Source organism: Patagioenas fasciata, chromosome 2 (genome assembly GCF_037038585.1).
Source record: "Patagioenas fasciata isolate bPatFas1 chromosome 2, bPatFas1.hap1, whole genome shotgun sequence".
Classification (NCBI taxonomy): Eukaryota; Metazoa; Chordata; class Aves; order Columbiformes; family Columbidae; genus Patagioenas; species Patagioenas fasciata.
The window spans coordinates 127771732-127790502 of NC_092521.1; the positions used below are offsets into that span (position 1 = coordinate 127771732).

General features: G+C 40.7%; 1 protein-coding gene and 1 long non-coding RNA gene across 3 annotated transcripts in view; one reads left to right on the forward strand and one right to left on the reverse strand.

Moving 5' to 3' along the window:
* Positions 1-9661, reverse strand: part of LRRC3B (leucine rich repeat containing 3B) — a 50928-nt gene extending 41267 nt beyond the window's left edge. The window contains exon 1 of one of the 2 annotated variants that reach the window (XM_065831510.2): positions 9510-9661. The gene's annotated coding sequence lies outside the window, so the exon portion shown is untranslated. Of the gene's footprint in view, positions 1-9385 lie in introns of both variants that reach the window. The other variant, XM_065831509.2, reaches the window with a different exon arrangement.
* LOC139827266 (uncharacterized) lies at positions 8624-17468 on the forward strand. Its single transcript, XR_011737710.1, has 2 exons — positions 8624-8776; positions 17099-17468. It is a non-coding gene; the product is annotated as an uncharacterized lncRNA (long non-coding RNA).
* Positions 17469-18771: the final 1303 nt, after the last annotated feature.

The window sequence follows — 18771 nt, forward strand, 5'->3', positions numbered from 1 at the left end:
AGTTTAAGTTATACTGGAGAAGGGACAAAGTTTACAGCTAATTTTTCAGACCGAAATGGAACTGTTTCCAGGAGCAATCCTTCTATCCAAGATGCTGCTATGTATCTCCAAGAACAGTCAGGTACATGGGTCAAAACAGTGAACCTGAGTAGAGCATCAATGTCAGCAAGAAGTTCACCTCTCACCAATCTGCAATTTTAACTACTGTGAACTCTCCACCTCTACAGTCAGCCTACCCCTACTTACATCAACTGCCCACAAGTTCAGTATCTGTAATTATAAACAAACACGCTTTTTTTTCCAGATGGCAATAGTGAAGTACACTTCCCTGATAGCTGATCTTTAGAAATTAGATTTTTGTCAGCTGTGGTATTTAAGTCACTAAAAAGCTACCTTGTCAGTGCCCTTTACCTGCAACTCTCTGCTCCAAAGCAAAGAAACAACAAAAGTCGGAAAGGCTGAGACTGCAGAGCTGTATTAGTTCTGCACACACACATCTGCACTCGCAAAAATGTCATTTTTGCTACAGTATAGGTATTTCTTAAATTCAACTATCTATTTAAAACTTTGCCTTAAATGTTTTAGAAGCAAGGTAATAATAATATTCTTTAAAAAGAAAATAAATTGAGGAAATTTGGGACGCACAGCAAATTGAGAATGCTACTTGGAGTAGTCAAGTGAATGGCAGAACACACGTGGTCACAGGATCAGCCCCCAGCTCCTCGCTGCTTTCCATTAATGAAGCACTACTCTGCAAGGCCGACGGTATTTTAGTCTCCCTTTGCAGAAGCCCAAGTGACTAGTCCAGATTAAAAGCTGCACTCCACAGCTTCTAGAATCAGAATTTAAAATGAGCAGTTTTAGCTCATATGAATAAAATTTCTTCGTTAAAACAACAAAGAAGACACAATAACTCCAGTCAACAATACTGTTTTTGAGGAGCCCAGAGAAACCAGAGCTTATGTGCTCTGAAACTCCACAGCAAGAGGAAAATAAAAGACCTGTGTAACCTGCAGTGTCCCCATTCACCTCATGTTTTTCTAATGATTTCCCAGCTAATTCAAACATCTATAAACTTTTTAAAACAATTTACTTACCATCAAAGCATGGCTCGTCAAGTCATGCATGCCACAGTGTAAAAACCACAGTTCATGGAGCTGACACTGCATGAAGAGAGTTTCTTTTAGGGAAGGCTAGGTTCTTCTCTGGAGAAGGGACAGAGTCTGAATGTTTGTGGTGTGGCGATACAACCACACAAGAAGTCCAAATTGGAATGGTATTTTTATACAAACTAATCCTGAAATTAATGCAAAATATATTTTATTGGATCTGACCTGCAGTCTGATTTTATATCAAGAAAGCTCCTCAGCACGACAGTTTTTTGTGTGTTAAAAATATCCATATTTTTGAGCCAAAATCAGTGGCAGAGGTGTAATACCAAATATCCCTATGGCTAGCTTGCCAGAAAGAGCAGTGCAGACAACAAAGACTGAATATGAGAGGGAACATCAATTATTGCTGCACAAACCAGATCAAAAGAACAGCACACGGTTGATATGCTCATAGTTGTTCATGCAGCATGACAATGAGAAGGGTTGAGATGGTATTAGACAACACAATAGCATGCATTCAATTTTTACCAGATTCACACAAATATATATTTTTTTGCTCACAACCAAAGAAGTTGCAATGCTACTGACACTGAGTAGCTGACTGTTGTTCAATGTGTTAAAAAAAACCCTGCTATAATTAAGGAATTGCTTGGCCTCTGTCCATTTTGTTCCACACTGCTGCCTCACACTTGCTTAAAGAGCTGAGAAAAATTGTCGAAAATGTGGCAGATAGTGGAGGAAAAAAAAAAACAGCAACACAACACAAACAAACCACAAACATGTTAAGCTTGACTGGTTCAAATTAGGCAGTATTTGTACAGATGGAACACCTGCCGTGACTGGCAAGAAGTCATGTCGCTTTGCAAGAAAAGTTTTTGGATCGAAAGTTATTGAAATACCATTTGTATCCATCAGGATTTTTTTCTGAGCCAAAGATTTAGGTTTCTCACATGTCTAAATCCTGTCATCCCCTACTCTAGCAAAATAAATATTTATGCATGAGAGCTGCCAATAAGCATACCATGTAATTGATGAAAATGATGAGTAGAATATATATACAATGTCTTTTTTCAAAGGGCAAAAACTGTGAAAGATTCTGGAAACAGCAAATGACCAATACATTTTGCTAACAGAAATTATTAACCCTTCAATGACATCAGTCAGCTTAAAACCCAGAATGGGATCAGAAAAGTGGCCTGTAGGGCCAGGACATCTCAGCTTGGCAGCCTCAATACGTACTTACAGGGAAAGGACTGAGTGCTGTCATCCATGTGCTGCCTTTATGTCGAAGCTGAGATTTTCTTATTATTTGAGTCAGTGTGCTTTGGTTATCTGCAGTGTGTGAGAAGAGACAACTGAATGTTTAAGAGATACTGTGTTTTGGGAGTTGTTCCGCTCTAAGTTCGAAGCTCCTAGAAAACAACAATTGCCCATTCGTATCCCATTTTATAATGTGATGTAGACCATTTTATTTGAAACAGTTTGGAATCTCTCAGCTTTAAAGAAGAGGAGCTATCCTTGCAGCAGCAGAGAGATCAATACTCTTACCTACAGAACAGGACCAGGCACACTCAGAGAACAGCAAAACCCGAAAACAAGCACTTAAAAGCAGTTCTCCTCTGATACATGCCTTCCCTTTTAGTGCTTGTGCAGATTGGGACCGACACGTACTCATGAACAGAAATACTCTATCACAAACTTTGTTAAAAATAGACTGTTCAAAAGTCACCAATTCTCATTTCGATGACTTGTTGTCAACAAAGCTGAAAACAAGGGCAAAAAGGACGTTTAGAAACACTGTCAGAATATTTGAAGGTTGCAATTACACTTGTACTCCGTTAACTCCATTTCAGGAGAAAAGAACTAAGGGTCATTCTCTGTTTTGACACTAATAACAATAAATAATGTTATTAATATGGAGGGACCAAGATAAATTCTAAAGAGCACTTGCAGCACACCTAGAAAAACAAACAAACAAACATCACCAAGCCCTAGCCAGACTTGCTATAAAGACTGATCCCTGGATTTAATAAGTCCCAGTCTTGTGAACAGTCTCCTGCCTTTGCTTATTTTTGCTCTTCTGGAACTCCTACATTTTTATGTATCAAGATTTTTTTCTTGGCAAGTACCATTTTTGCCTACATGGAGGAAAGTATAACAGAGCATCACCATTTCAAAATAAAACTTCAGACTCAAGTGTCAGAAAAGGTGTGTTGTTTTTTAAGGTAAGAGTGTATTGAAAGTAATACACAAATACTGATACGTGAAGAATTAAAACTAAAAATAATGTAAATGGAAGCCTGAATAGATTGTCCCAACTTTCATTACCCAATACAAAATAAAAATGGTTTTAAAAGGTCAAGAATTAAAACACTGGTAGCTTAAACTTGTTTTTGTTTTAATGTTCATAAGTTGAAGTTTCATCAATAAGATATATAACCACGATTGCTTGCTTAACCACATACACCCTAGCAAGCAACTTCATATAAAATTTTTGTTGTAGATGCACTTCTGAGAGAAAGAACTACTTGCCTCTGTTCTTAAAGGAGGAGGAGTACTTGCTTGAACTGAACACCATACACCCAGTGCTTTTGTTTCTTTTTTAATTATAATGCCTTTACAATAGCAAACAGCATAGATTCATTTGAATGTCCAAAGACTTCACCTTTTTGCTGCAAATTATTCACATGCACATAAAAATGTGTGCTAAGTATCACAAAAATAATTCGCATTAAGCAAATTCTGCCAAAGTGACAGATGTGTACATTTGTAATCTAGACGTGGGAAACAACCCTCACATGCTTTTCACATGTCCCACTAACTCTACATATAAGCATATTAAATACTCAGTCATTCAGGCACTCTAATGAAATGTTGAACACTCACAATCTTTACATACAAAATACGTTTAGTTAGCACAGTTGCAAAAGAATGTAACCCTGTTTTGGTAAACTGTAAAAATATTCTCCCTTTAATATCAATGCTATTATTTGTTGGAGGAATTGGTAACTTTCACTGGAGCTTTGAGAGAAGATAAAATGATAATGCCATTAAAATTAAGAGCATCCACAAAGTATACCTCTTAAGACAGTCTGTTGCTAGGGCATGTTACCTTTAAAAACAGGTGTTCTGCTAAGGTTAGGCATCCAAAGGATGAAGTACAAACATGGAGAGACCCCCAGGAGAACATTCCCTGTCAGACTTCCACAATTTGAGTAAAATACAGGTTGTTATGTAAGCGCTGCAATACACTGATCTATACAGATATTTTCCAGCTGAAAACTCTACGGAAATTTTAAATCCATCCTCTGTCCCTTTGATCCTTTCCTGTCCACCTTCTGCTTTCCTTATGCGGTTTCCCTTTCCCAACTTTCTTTTTATTCTGTTTGTCTCTCCTTTTACTACCACTTTATAACCAGACTTTTCATTTATTGTTCCTTAAATAATTAAATAGTCTCCATTTGCTCTCCTGCTTCCAAGCCAGAAGAGCATCTCATTTATGTGCCAGCACTCACTTCTAGCATCTTTCACTTTTCTTTTATTATCTTATCTTTATAGTACTATTTGGCAGGCAGAGATCAACTTTTTTCTTCTTCTCAAAGGGTAAGTTGGCAGCTTTATGAAATTGTTGTTAATCTAGGAGATAACTAATTTCAAACACACACTAACTAGTTGAACTGACCCTGAAAAGCAGAGGTAAACCTCAGTCAAGTACATCAAGATCTGCAGTGCTAATTTTCATCTCTATTTAAGTAAAAATTCCAATTACCCAGTTGAACATATCTCTGAAAGCCTTTTACCAACCCCCATTTACTCAAGAGGCATTTTTATTTCCTTTCTATCTGTTGAGTTGAGACACAAAAAGCCATGTTAAACCCCTCAGAAGGGCTTCTAGCCCCACTGAAATCAGCCAAAACATCTTTTCCAAGTCCCATGGCAAGCCCGTGGCACAGCAGGGAGCGGAGCTGGACGGCTTTGGTGCAACCCCACTGATCCCTTCATCATTTGGGAAGTCCAACTACCCAGTTCAGCCAGTACCTTTCTCCTGGTTGTCATTTACTCTTCCCCTGTTTTGAGGGCATCTGGCTGCCTTCATCTGTTCCCATTTTCTCTCTCTTTTTCATCCCTATAAACATTCACGTCATCCAGAGAGAGAAACCACATTTAAATTCAGCTACCATTGCTTTTTCCTTGCTGATGGAAAGCAGAACTCAAGAGGTGTGCCGATCCTTACAGGAAAAGGCTTTCCCCATGTCCAGTGTTGGTCACTGCATAAAGAAACTGATTAAAAAAAAAAGTCTGCTTGCCGAAGGTGCTCGAGAGAGCATTTAAATATCCAGGGGGAGAGGAATCAAAGTCACTTCCTCATTCAGTAGCAGTAAGCATTGTGTTTATTCTTCAAAGTTCAAACCTCCATGTAAAAAAAGCCAGCACCAGCTACAAATGCTGCTTAGTCTACACAGGTAAGCAACGCAAGTCATCAATAGCACGTATGGATGCGGACACCACCTACCCACAGAAATCTTCATGAAGCAGCATCTTTAGCTGCTGTGAAACAATGAGATCTTCCTCCGCAGTGGGTTTGGCAATTGTTTGAGCATCGATGAAGCCACGAGTAAAACCGATACCCCATCATCCTGCTTTTTTCCCTGGGATGTGCCCACATGCCCGCTGTACATCCAGACTGACAAACTGCACCAGAACGCCAGAAACACAGAAACTACTTTAGGAAAAGAGCTGGATTAAAACTAGAAGCAAAAATTTAAATTCACCAGAACAACTCCAAATTTGATGCTACTTCACCCATAGCACATTGGATTTACAAGCAGAAGGCACACCTCATTCATGCATGTATTTACAGACTGTAATCCATTTAAAAATACCTATTGAATGTGCTGAGAAGTTCCTGCCATTCTTATTGCTTGTAGTTTCTGCAGACATATTGCCATTTTGTTCATATCAGCACTGAAGTGCTCTAGCAAAACTGCACTTTCTGCAGGTTACTTTTAGTAAATAAAATAAAAGACTTGGACAAACAAGCCAAGGAAAGTGCTACATATTCCATGAACTCAAATAATTTATTCTTGGCTCAGAATACCATCATGGTAAAATAAGGTTCTGTTCTGTTTCTAAATGTCATAGCTCCATAAGAGTTTTCTCTAAAGTCACTAACAAATTTTATTGGATGAAGCAAAATTATAATAATTATTTTGCTAGCTGCAGAACACTAATTAAATCTGCATTCTCAAGTGAGGGTTGATCCAAAGACCATGCCTACACATGACAACAATGTAAATCTTGTAAATGCAATATTCTGCTCTGAGACAAAGTACCTCCCTTAGTCCATCTTCTGATTAACTGAAACGGTACCAACAAAAATATCTACACATATTCCTGGTTGCTTAAATTATTCATTTCATTAAAAAGTTTAAAACCTTCCTGCCAGTGAGCCATGTATACCTTGTGTTACTCATAAGTATATTCCCAGTGAAGTGACAGCAAATACCTTTAAAAGCAAGATTCAGAAGTGCCTTATTATTTAACTGAACATCTAGAGGTGGTTTTATAATACAGCAGTACATCTTCTTTGGGTTGAGACACTCAAGTTAGCACTTCTGAGTAAGGCTGAATTTTATAAATTTCAGTTCTACTGCTTGCAGGTTATTTCTTGAGCTGACATGTCATGTCTTTGCTCTGAAGCTACTCTAATGCAGCTCCAGTGTGAGCAGGAAGAGATTCCTATCTCCTAAAAGATTTGAAATATGGACCTTGTTAAGCACAAGGAAGAGACAAATCACAAATGTATCCTTAAATTAAGTCTTGCTATTCTGCTTATCTGTAGCAAAGCTCTAATGGACTTCACTAGCACAGGACTGGATCCAGATCAGGAACTTGTATGCCTATTAAATGATACTTTGTTTTCAATTAATCTCTCATTTAAGGCAAAACACACACATTGATTCTTGATAGTTGCAGATACACTCTTCTATCTCATCAACTCAGGCCCTGATCTCCAAGATGCCGAGCAGCTTCAGCTCACCCCAAGGCAATGGAAAACTACAATCACCCAGAGGAGCTCATCTTAGTTGGACTGAAGTTGATGCCAATTTTACAGCAGATCACAGGGAAAGCAAGATCCAGGTTCAGTGACCCAATCAGCAATAGCCGAAAAATGTGAGGTCTGGACTTAACCTCAAGTTCTTCTCCTACCAAAGTCAAAGAGCTCTGGTTAGTGCCAACAGGCACATCCCCACATTGTTCCATATGCTAGAACTGACAACAGGCCCTATGCTGCTATTTTGAGTTGTCAGAATATTACCTGTAGGAGTAATCCCATAGAAACCCATGGCAACTTGCACAAGTAAGGACTGTAGAATCAGCTAAGCAATCACACTGTTATAATTAATTCCAAGCAATTTTATTATTTAGAAACTAACCTTGAAAAATTGGACTCTGAACATGGCAAAGGTTGTACAAATTCATTCATTCTACAGCTTAAATATTTTCTTTCCCTCTAAATCAAATGAGAAGCCCATTGTGTGCCTGTCCGTTTTAATTAAATTACTAAGAATAATATCAATGGGTAAGCCATATGAACGCTGTGGTGCTCTATATCAAAGCCTTCAAGCTACTGCTTTCAGTAGGGCATGACACACACCTTGCAATTTAAAAGTACACATTATTAGACAGATTGCCACAAGAAGAAATTGTTATTTTTCAGCATTCAGAACAGGCAGAGTTTTCAGCTCTAAACATACTCGTTCTCCTTTCCTTGTCAATTCCGTAACATTTTCTCATGGTTATTATTTTTTAAAATAAGTACAATCATCTCAAAAGCATTAGCTTATTTTGTCATTTTCATATATATGTAAATACCTCTGGGCTCAGTTCTTTGAAAGGAGCACTAAATGTTGTTTGCCTGGTTTTCATTCTGACTTCTAAAGTGGTTAGTTTATTCATGCTTTTCAAGTTATTTGGCTGGTTTTATTCTGTAATCACACAATTTCTGCTGTCTAGGGATATTCAGGAAGACTGACTGGGCGATAAGCAGCACCCTGAATCTCTTCGCGATTTTCTAACAGATACTCTTACAATCTTCTAATGTCTGAAGGTAGAAGCCAAGAGGGAAAAAAAATTCCCATTGACACATCCGAGGCAGCTTCCAAATTTTTGGAGAGGGGAAATTCTGGACATCGTAGATCGCCAGAAAGGCGAGAGAAGAGCCCGCAGTTTCCAGAGCTCAAGGAATACCACACACATAGAGTACCCAGGACTCGCTCACTGCCAGCGATCATGACATTTCTGTGAGGGCTCTAAGGTCGGCGCCGTGCCCTGATCGGGCCGCCCGGCCACCGCGGTACCTACGCCGCCGCGGGACCCCCGGCTCGGGCCGCGGGGCGGGCGGACCCCGTCAAGACTGAGCCCGCCCAGCTCGCCCCGGGGGGCTGCCCTTGGCATCCGGAGAGCCCCAGCGCCCCCCGCTACGGTCCCGCTTGGTGCTTAACCGGGCGGCGGGGAAGATGCAGCTCACCCGGGCACAGCAGGCACCGCCGCTGCCCCTGCAGCCCGGCTGCCGCCCGCTGCCCATTTGTTGCTCGCGTTCAGAGGGAGCCTTCTCCTCCCCATCACCGCCACCGCTGCCTGCTCCGTGGCAACTAGTCCTGGTAGGTCTCAAAGTGGAAAAATCCAACGGCAACACACACGGCGTCTTCCCACGGCTCCCCGCCTCCGCCTCCCCCTTCCCCGCCAGCCCCGCGCCCCGCTCCGCGCCCCGGCCGCCGCCTGCATGCTGATCAGCGCGACCTCCGGTAGCCCGCCCCGCACACGGTCCGGGAGCGCAGCGGCCAGGCGCCTCAAAAACACAGACATATGGGGGGCGCTTTTTTTCCCTCCCTGTTTTCTGATGCTGCTCCACTACGGGATCGGGTGGATGCGGGTCTCAAATCTCTCCCTTCCTCCCGAACAAGGTGGTTGACAGCCCCCCTCCTCGCAGCCTCCGCCCGCCCCTTGATTCCCTCCCCACCCCCCAGCTGCCTTGGCGGAGCCCCAGCCTCGTTGCCCCCCTGCATTCACGGGGCACTGGGGGCTCGCAGCACGGGCCGGAGGAGGGAGTATCTCCGCAGGTTTTCGCCGATCTGCGCTGGACAAGGTGGCACGGCACGGCGGTACACCTTCAGCAACAACGCTGACCGCCTACCTCCCTCCTTCCCCGTCGAGTTTCCTCCCGGCGCTACCGCCCCTCCCCAGCACGACCGCGGAGCCCCGCAACTCACATCGCGGAGCGGAGCCTCCCGCAAAACTTCGCGGCGTGCCGCTGCCGGCGGCTCGGCTCGGCTGAGCTCTGCTCGGCGCGGCTCAGCCGGCGCCCCAGCGGCGCAACAGGCAGCGCAGCCTCACCTGGCGCGGAGCCGCCGCGCCATGGGAGCGACGGGCGGAGCCTGCCGGCGGCGCGGCCGGGGCAGCGGGGCCCGGGGGCAGCCACCGCCAGCCCGCCCGCCCTGCTGCCTCCGCCGGACGCGGGCCGGGCGGCTCTGCCTGCCGCGCCGCCGCTCCCTCCTGCCCCTGCGCTGCGGCTGCAGGCTGGCAGAGAAGGAAGGAGGGAGGAGAGAGCGGGGCGGGGAGGGAGGGAAGGAGGAGACTCCCCTCTCGCTCCCACAGCACAGCGGGGAGCTGCCCCCTCCGGGAGAGTGATGCTGCCCGTACCTCCCCGGCATAGATTTTGGCTCTCACCCCCGGCTCTAGGGGCAGAGCCAGGGGCCGCCCCGGCGCAGACTGGTGCGCGGGAATGTGCGCAGACGCCCGCGCCGGCGGCCGAGGGAGACCCCTGCCCACCGGCCCCGGTCAGAGGGTGATCCTGCCTCTGCCCAGGTTGCCCAGCAAAACATGAGTAAGATTAATAGTTAACACCAATCTGAACGAAAAGGTACTAGTGCTAGTGTATACTACTTGATTTGGCAAAGTTGCTACTGCACAGGTTTTGCTACAATAGGTTGAACTTAATTTGCACCCAACCAACCCTTTGAACTGGTCTTGAGTAGAACCTGTGATTCAGCTCCTGCTTTGGGTTTACCTTGATTCTTGCCAGGGTGACATTTATCTCTAACTTTTGAGAGTTGCTCCTGTGAAATGTGCTATGTTGCAGCAGTTGCATGGACTGTCAAAATACAGGCTAGAAGGAGCATCACCAGTTGGTTGCCTCTCTCACTCAGACATGCTTTCTCTATTGTGCGCTTTTCTACTCTGGCTCTGCAAAGTAAACTTTCTGTTTACTTTGTGCAGCAAAGGATTCTCTTGCCTGTGTTCAGTTGAAAGCACCTCGACAGAAGGGTTTTAGAAATATTATCTCCATATAGGCCATTGTTAAAAAGAAACTGGTGGGTCACAAGGACCACTGCTATGGCCACAGATAGGTGGTCTTTTTCAGGTCAGGGGTAGCAAGAAGGAAAACCACACAATTGATACGCTGCTAAATGCCATTTTCCATCATTAAACTTCAGTCCTGGGAGTTTCTACCCAAGGAAATGCTTACCTCTCTGAGTAATCTGTCTGAATCATATTAGCAAGATAATTTAGGACCAGGCCTTTGTATTATATCAAAACCTGATTTTTTTTCTCCTAAGAATATTTGCAAGTTGGCTTATGAACGCTTTTATGTATGCCTATCGTTTTATATCTTTATTAGTATAAAGGGAAATAGTGAATATGAAGAACCTTGATAAAAATCACTTTCGTCAGTTCCTTACACATTCCTCACACTGACTGACTCAACCCAGCTTTGAAGACATAATCAGTTAAAACATGAAAACTTAGTATGTGAGCATACGTTCCTGTTTACAATGTGTTGGATCATGTCACAAAGTCAGTGACCAGAAGAGGCCATTACTGGACTGCCAGACCTGCATTATTTGCAATGGGAAATGATTTTCAGGCTTTGTGAGCTGTTTTCCTTTAACTGAAACTGACTCATTATTTTAAAGCAGTGGAAAAATATCAATCATTGCTGAGAATCCAAAACCTAATATGCAGGAGCCATTTCTTCAAATTCAGCTTGTGTTTATATTTTCACTATTCTGTATGTAGATATCTGACACTCAGGGTGGATGAACCTGTTTGCTCACACTCATGATACTAATATTCATATGACAAACATTGCAAACCTCCTTGTAGTGACTTGCTGCTGTTAAATATTTTTTTTATGAAAAAGAATATTATCAGATCTGCTTTTCATTTGGCTCAACAGTAAAAGAAAAAAAAAACTTTTATTTGATTAGATGAAAATGGATGTCTTCTACGTGGTAATTTCCCTTTAAAACTGAACCTCTAGTTTTGCTTTGTGGAATGAAGCATTTGCATAGTTAAATATCATAACAATATAAAGGAAGACTGATCTTAGCCTTCATGACTTGACTTAGTGCATTAGCCATGATGCTATTCATCCTATTGATTTAAGTGTGATTGCTTGTGTTAAGAAAAAAAAAAAACTCACAAAACACAGAAATATTTATTTTTGTTATTGAAATTACAGGTTGTAAAAAGTTTTTTGGCCAGCTGCACAGAAGTATCCAGTTTGCAGGTTTGGATTCAAAGACTCCTGAGAACAGCTAAGCATCTATAACTGAAGTTGAAATTAGTGAGTGTTTAGTATATCTTTGAAAAGGAGAGTAAAGTATTTTTTTCTGAGGAAAATTACTGTGAAGGGATGCACAGCTACTTGTTGTTAAAAATGCCACAGATTTTGAAGAACTGACATACAGCTAATGTTGTGCCCCCAACTCAGTTGGTTGTGTGTGCAGTAGAAAAAATAGATTATTCTAGGTGGAAGAGACTTAGCTCCATGAACAAACCCACTAGCAGTTGTGATCATTAGCTTATTGGCATCGCATGACCATTTTACATAAGTAGAAGTGAAAGGATTAGTCCTCTGTTAGGAAGGAGTATAAAGGATAAGATCATTTGGCTGCCCTCAGATAAGAAAGGAACTGCTAGTATCTACACCTAGTTATGAAAATTACGGAACATAAAATAGTAGGTGATACCAGGTAGTTTTTAAGTTTACCTCATAAAATAATTTTGGTAAGCTTTTATAAATATTTAAGGGCCCAGTACTACCAACCTTTACACAAGCTATTTTTTCTAATGCAAAAAAACCCTACATAATCGATTTTACAGGATTGGATCCTTAAAAGTTAATAAACATGAAGGTAGTATTTCAGTGGCTTAATTAAAGAATCAGCTGGTACCATCTATTCCTTTAGGTTTCCCAGATATTAATAACTTTGTACAAAAATCAGCAAGGAATAACACCTTTTCCAGTGTGGAGATAAATGGAGTGACCTTCTCCTTATCCATTACCTAATATTCCTTTTCCTAGAGGATCAATTTTTATCATAGCCAATAATGGTATGAAATTCATGTTCTAGATGTAGGTACATTAGAGAACTAAATCTCACAATGGTCATACCTCTAGCTGCACGTGCTTATGAATTTAGAGGGAATATTTCTTCTGTTCATGGGCCAGAGTGTCATTTTTTTTGTAGAGGACAATGCAAAGACATGTCAGCAGCACATTCTCCTTGGGATTACTCGCTGCTCAATGGGAGGACACACAAAGGGCCAAGAGCAGTAGTTTGCACTGAGGCACAAAAGCAGCAAAAAGCATGAAATTTTGCATCCTGGGAATACTAAAAGCAACAAAAACTATGGTGTTCATGCTGTAGCCATATTCCTAAATCGGATAACAGCTTCTGCTGTCTCTCTAGGCTTGATGGTGTCAACAGTCTTCATGTTCCTCTCAGCCCATAGATACTACCTCTGCATGTACAGGATGAGCTTTTACCCCAAGAAGATTAATAATGGAGAAAAGCCATCTTTGCAGAGGACCGGTACAAATCTTCCGTGTCTCTTAATCTCACTTATACCCTGTGCTAGCAATGTGCAGACTATCTTGATCCCTAAGCACCACTACTCTCACAAGAGTTTCAAGACTGGGCCTTAAACACTCTTCAAGAAGTACCAGTAGCTTCTGTTTTCCTGTATTTGTCAGGTTCTGTCATTTTGAAAGACCTCACTGGTTTTGCAGGTAGTCCCTTTTCTACATAGCGAAGACTTGCACTGTATTATAGAAGAGAGTTTCTGTTTTAAATTACAGAAAATCCTTAGGCTGTCAATAATTCATTAGCTCTGAAAGAGAAACAGCAGTTTTAAATAAGCTCAACTAGTTCAGCTCGTACTCCACCAAGCTCTGATTTAGAGAAAAATATAAAGAAGTATGTTTTTCTGCTATGTACCATCCATTACTTGCAATCGGTGCTTGCGGCTGCTTACAAAATAGTGTGCATTTCTGGGATACTTAAATATTAGAAGAAGAGAATAAATATATTTAATGCTAGTCAAAACAGGTTAGTGAAAGTTAGGTCTTGTCAGACACACTTGTTGTGGAATTTTTTGTTATTTAGAAGATTTATCTGAAAGATTACAGGTCTGCATGAGAAAAGCAGCTGTATTAATAGGACATACTTGGATTTCTGCAAGACCATTGACTTAATACCACATGACATTTTGATTTCAAGTCTTTCATTATATGGAATTAACAGGTTATTCTTTACAAGGATTAAGAAGTGTCTCACTGACAAATTTCAAAATGTAGTATTTTAATGGAGAGGTTTCATTCGATGTGGGGAGCTTTCCCAGCAGAATCAGAAACAGCCTTTGCCTAATACTGTTTTAGATTGTTTTCAGCATTCCAGGTCATGAGATAAAATCTTTGTTTTAAAGGCTTGCATAAGACACAATGTATTTTAGCAGAGTAAATAAAGATGATGTATTACTTCTGCAGTGATTTGATTGACTAAATGATCACTGTCCAACAAGCGACACACTAAATTCACTTTACTACAGTCAAATGCAAATTAATGCCTCTGGGAACAAAAATCCTGCAGGAATGGACACTATCTCAGAGAGCAGAGACTCAGGGAATGATGAAAAGCAGTTACCCTAGATAATCATCCCTAACAAGACATCTCAGTGCAATACTGTGGAAAGGTCTTGGCATAGTCCTTGCTTGTTTCCAAAATATCAAGTTCAATTCTGATGCCTGCATTTTAAAGAAGATAAGAAAATATTGGAGAAAGTCCAAATACTTTGCGAGTCAAGCACAAGTCTTGAGATGGGAGGCTTAAAGAGCTGGACATATTCCACTTACTCAAGAAAAGGTTGAGAGGATCCAGGGAAATGATAACAGATACCAGTGAGCTTTTTTACCCTTGCTGACAAAAGCACAACTAAATCCAGTGACTGGAAGTTTAAGGTTAGATGTAATCAGCCTTGAAATCAGATGCAATTTCCTAGCAGTAAAGGTAATTAAACTCTGTAAGAGCTTATAAAGGGAGGTGGTGCACTCACCGTTGCTTGATCTTGCCCTAAAATCTGGCTGTCATTCTTAAATATGGGCTTTACTTCAGCTTTTGGGAAAACTTCTAATGGACAGAGCAGCCTCAAACAGGGAGGGGAGGAGAGGAGGGTCACATCAGGCTAGATTCCCCGGTGATCTATCTAGCCCTACATCCACCAGAATGACACATTTGTGCGACTTCTTCCATTATGGCTGAAACAAGATGGGTTGAATTACACCCTGTGTACTCAGACATTTGCAGGTTGGCATTAAGGTAATGAGCATAATCAAATCGCATACTTGAGGGCTTCAGTGGCTGCCTACAGCTGTGAGGAAAAATTCCTTCTCCACTCCTCCCAGAGGATATTTGGCCTCATATATTCTGTAGCAGAAGTTTTTGCCGTCCCTTGAAGCATGTATTATTTATTTTGCTGTAGCCAGTAAGAGAGCAAAGCCTATGCAGAAAATAATCTTAGACATGTGATGGTCTGAATTAAGCCAAGACCAGGAGCAGGAGAGGTTTTTCTAGCTCAGATTGGCAAGGATGGTGGACTTTTTTGCATGGATTGTTTCTATGATTGTCTGGGTGTGTCACACCTAATCAGTTCTCAAGTACTGCAGGGATCTGGGTACTGCTTTAGACCTGTAACAATTTGGTTTCTCAAGGAGTAAAATACTATGGGCTAATTAAAATAATTGGTTCAGCGTTGAGGTACATGTACAACAATGGTGTGGTTGCAGGTGCAAGTGGCCCCATCCAGAAAACCATTACTGAATAAACATGAATTAACTGTTCCTATATGTAGACTAACATAACTAGTGATAACTTCTTTTTAACTTCTTACCCAGAGAGTCATGGAAAGCAATGAAAGAGAACCAATTCAGACTGGTGCAATAGAACAGAAAACGCACGTACGTGCATCATACTAGCATAGATGCACATCTCCATGATTTATGGCCTCTGAATAATGTACTCATAAAAAGAAAGTGTTATATTAACCACTAATAAGTGTAACAAATAATGTGACACTGCAAATTATCCATAAACAAAATGAATAAACCACAGTATTATGGATCCCAAAATGTTTGCACCTGGCAGCCTAAACAAGCACACAAAGTATAGCTTCATATAATGCTTATCATCACAAAACTGTGGATACTTTTTGTTGCTGGAGAGTAAGAGAAAAGGACGTATTATAGCCTGAGCTCATTGAGATATTCTTCTCAGCTTAGATTTATCACAGGTTTCTCTTAAACTACAGTTTTATTTAAGAAATGGGCTTGTGTCATTGAGTGTATGTACAGACTGCAAATGAGGTTTTCCAAACAAATCCTCTATTGCATAATTCTTGCTGTCATTTTTTAACAACTAGGCGGAAAAAAAAGGTTTGCATAAAAAAATTATTGCTTATGATGGAACATATAAGAAGCAACCAGCCTATCTCAGAAGTAGTTTGCAGGTTGTCTGGGCAGAAAATGAGAAACTTCAGTGGATTTATTGTGTTCCTGAAGAAGAAAAAGAGATTTTACAAAAGTAATCCAGCAACAACTAATAATAACATAAAAGCTATTCATTCCAGACATCTGAGACTTGGACACCTGAGACACTGTTCAGAGGATACTGAAGATATTTCTTAATTTAGGTACAATGTCATGAGCACTTACGGGAACTTGATTGTTCTTGAAGAACAGGAAGAACCCAGGCTCTGTCATCTTGGGTCTTTCACAATGATCACCTTGACTGATTAGGTTTTAGGTTGAGTTTTTTTAATTATGTCTATTATTGTCATATAGAAAACTGTTAGCCAAATTCATTGGGATATTGTGCATGTTCACTACAAATGCATATTTTACCATACATTTACATGATATTTTACATTAATAGAAAGAGAAGTATGATGTGCCCCAGAGAAGCTGCCAGCCTAAGATACTGATTCTGCAGGTATTTACACATCTGCTCAGTATTATATGCTGAGAGTATTGCCATTGACTTCAACTGAACTCTTTATAGGATCTAAGGTGAGCTATGTGCCGAAGTCTTTTGCTGACTGACACTTATAACAATACCTATGGAAAAAACAGTATGACAAAATATATCAGTTAAATGATCCTTCATGGTTAGGCACTTAGTTTCCAGTGAGATAAAATGGAAAGGTACATTCAATTTACTTTCAAACTAAATCTTGCTCACAAGATGAAAAATGCTATATAAAAATTGTTATACTATAACATTACTTTTTTTTTTTTTCTTATTCTTTTTCTCTCCCTGCAGGCAGTTTGTTAAATAAGTGTACTTTCAACTTTCATCTTCCATGAAGCTGTCTTGCAAGACAATTATTTTATGCACAAATATGTTATGGTGTAATCATAGGTAGTATGGAATAATGACATGATCTGTAGTAACATATATATGCGCCTCCTATGTTTGAAGATTTCCTTCTGTTCACATGTATCAGATACCATACGCCCCTTGTTACTGTTCTTCAGTACTCATCATCAGGGAGGACCTCACGAATTAAGCTCTGAAAAATAAGCTGATGGAGATTTAACATACTCTGGGATTCTCATAGCTATTCTTCAACATTCTCTTTTTCAGGACAATTCCACAGCTGACAGTCCAACATGAACCTTGTTAAATAAATCTTTGCCAGTGCAACCTGGATGGAGAAGCACCATGAATGAACTAGGAGTGCTGGGCAAATTAAAAGCACAAACACTGTCTCTTTGTTTTTCAGGAAGTGGGACAAGCATGATTTTCTGCAAGGAAGCCCACCAGAGGATTTTTTTTGTTACAAGGCACTGAGTTTAGGCAAATTGCCAAAGCTGAAGTTACTGACTCTCGATAGATATGTAGTGATCCAGAAGAACAACTGTAAAATGAAAGAATGGGATCACGTAAGCAAAAACATTTGGAGCATAATTGCCTCTTTTCTTCTGGCTGTCAATAAAATCGGATTTTTTTTTTTTGCTATTTTTTAACTATTGAGTGCACAAATTCTAACTAGAGTTCTTGTTAACTATTGTGCTGAAAGGCACTAAAGGCTGTCATTCAGACAGTGTTTAACGTGAATAAACATTAAACCCCACTTAAAATCAGTGGTCTGCCAAGAACTCTTTCAGGCTCGGTGGAATACCTGAAAATGTTAGGCAAAACTTACCACTAACTGGAGGGGAATAATTGCTCCAGGTACCTGAAAGACCAGAAGAAATTCATCATGGGTGCAGGGTTTTTTCTGGATGCAGGGAGTGAGCCTAATCATAGGGTTTGCTGCTGGAAGGTCCAAATGGCCGGAGTTATCTCTCTCTCTGAAAAACAGCTGGATCTTAAACTCTCTTTATTTTGCTATTATATTTTAAGGATGCCAATTATCCTGTGGCATATTCATTTAAATTCATTTAAATTGTAAATAAGTAAACAGGATTAGACCAAGGATTTGGCCTGTCTTGTCTGCTTGGAGGAAAGAATGAGACAAGGTCCCCAAGTAACACTGCTGCCAGCTAACAGCTTGGTTTGCTAAGAGAACAGTTTTGTGATGATAGTCATATTAAAAGTGCCTGAAATAATTAGAATTAATTTTACAATGGTATCTGGGAAGCAGCTGAGCAGGGACTTAGAGGAAGAGAATGAGAGAGGGAGAAAAGTGAGGACATTAAAATGGACTGATTAATAAAATATGAATACACAAAAAGCTGTGCAGCTGGGGTTTTACACTAGCATTTAAAAATAGCAATACATATTATTCTGCCTCTGGACCTATAGCACTTTAAATCTTTTAGAAACATATTCAAATTACTCAAAGAGGGACCGTTTTGAAAAGCTCCCTAGTTACGCATTATAATTAAAAAGAGGTTCATTGTAAATCTTTTTGTCTAATTCCACAGTATTATCCGCTTACAGACAACCCTCAGAGGGCAAAGTTGCAGCCTTAATCTGGTAAAATTATTGTCCAGTGATGATGCATTGTCTGTACTTACAGTGATGCAGCATGAACACAGTAAAGACAGATCTTTTATGTGGAGGCTACAGTGTCAGGAGAATAACATCAACTACATCGTTGTTTATACTAATGAGACATTTCTGAAATAGCACTATTTGTCTAAAATTGAGGACAGATAAATTTCAAAAGTCACGGAGAACAAGTAAGGAAAGAGTCAGCTGTACTTCAATTTTCCATTTTAGGACAAATATCATTCTCTAGATCACACAGAAGCATTACAAAAACAAGTATAAACAGGAATTTGAGGGAGATGAGTGGTTGAAAACATTTG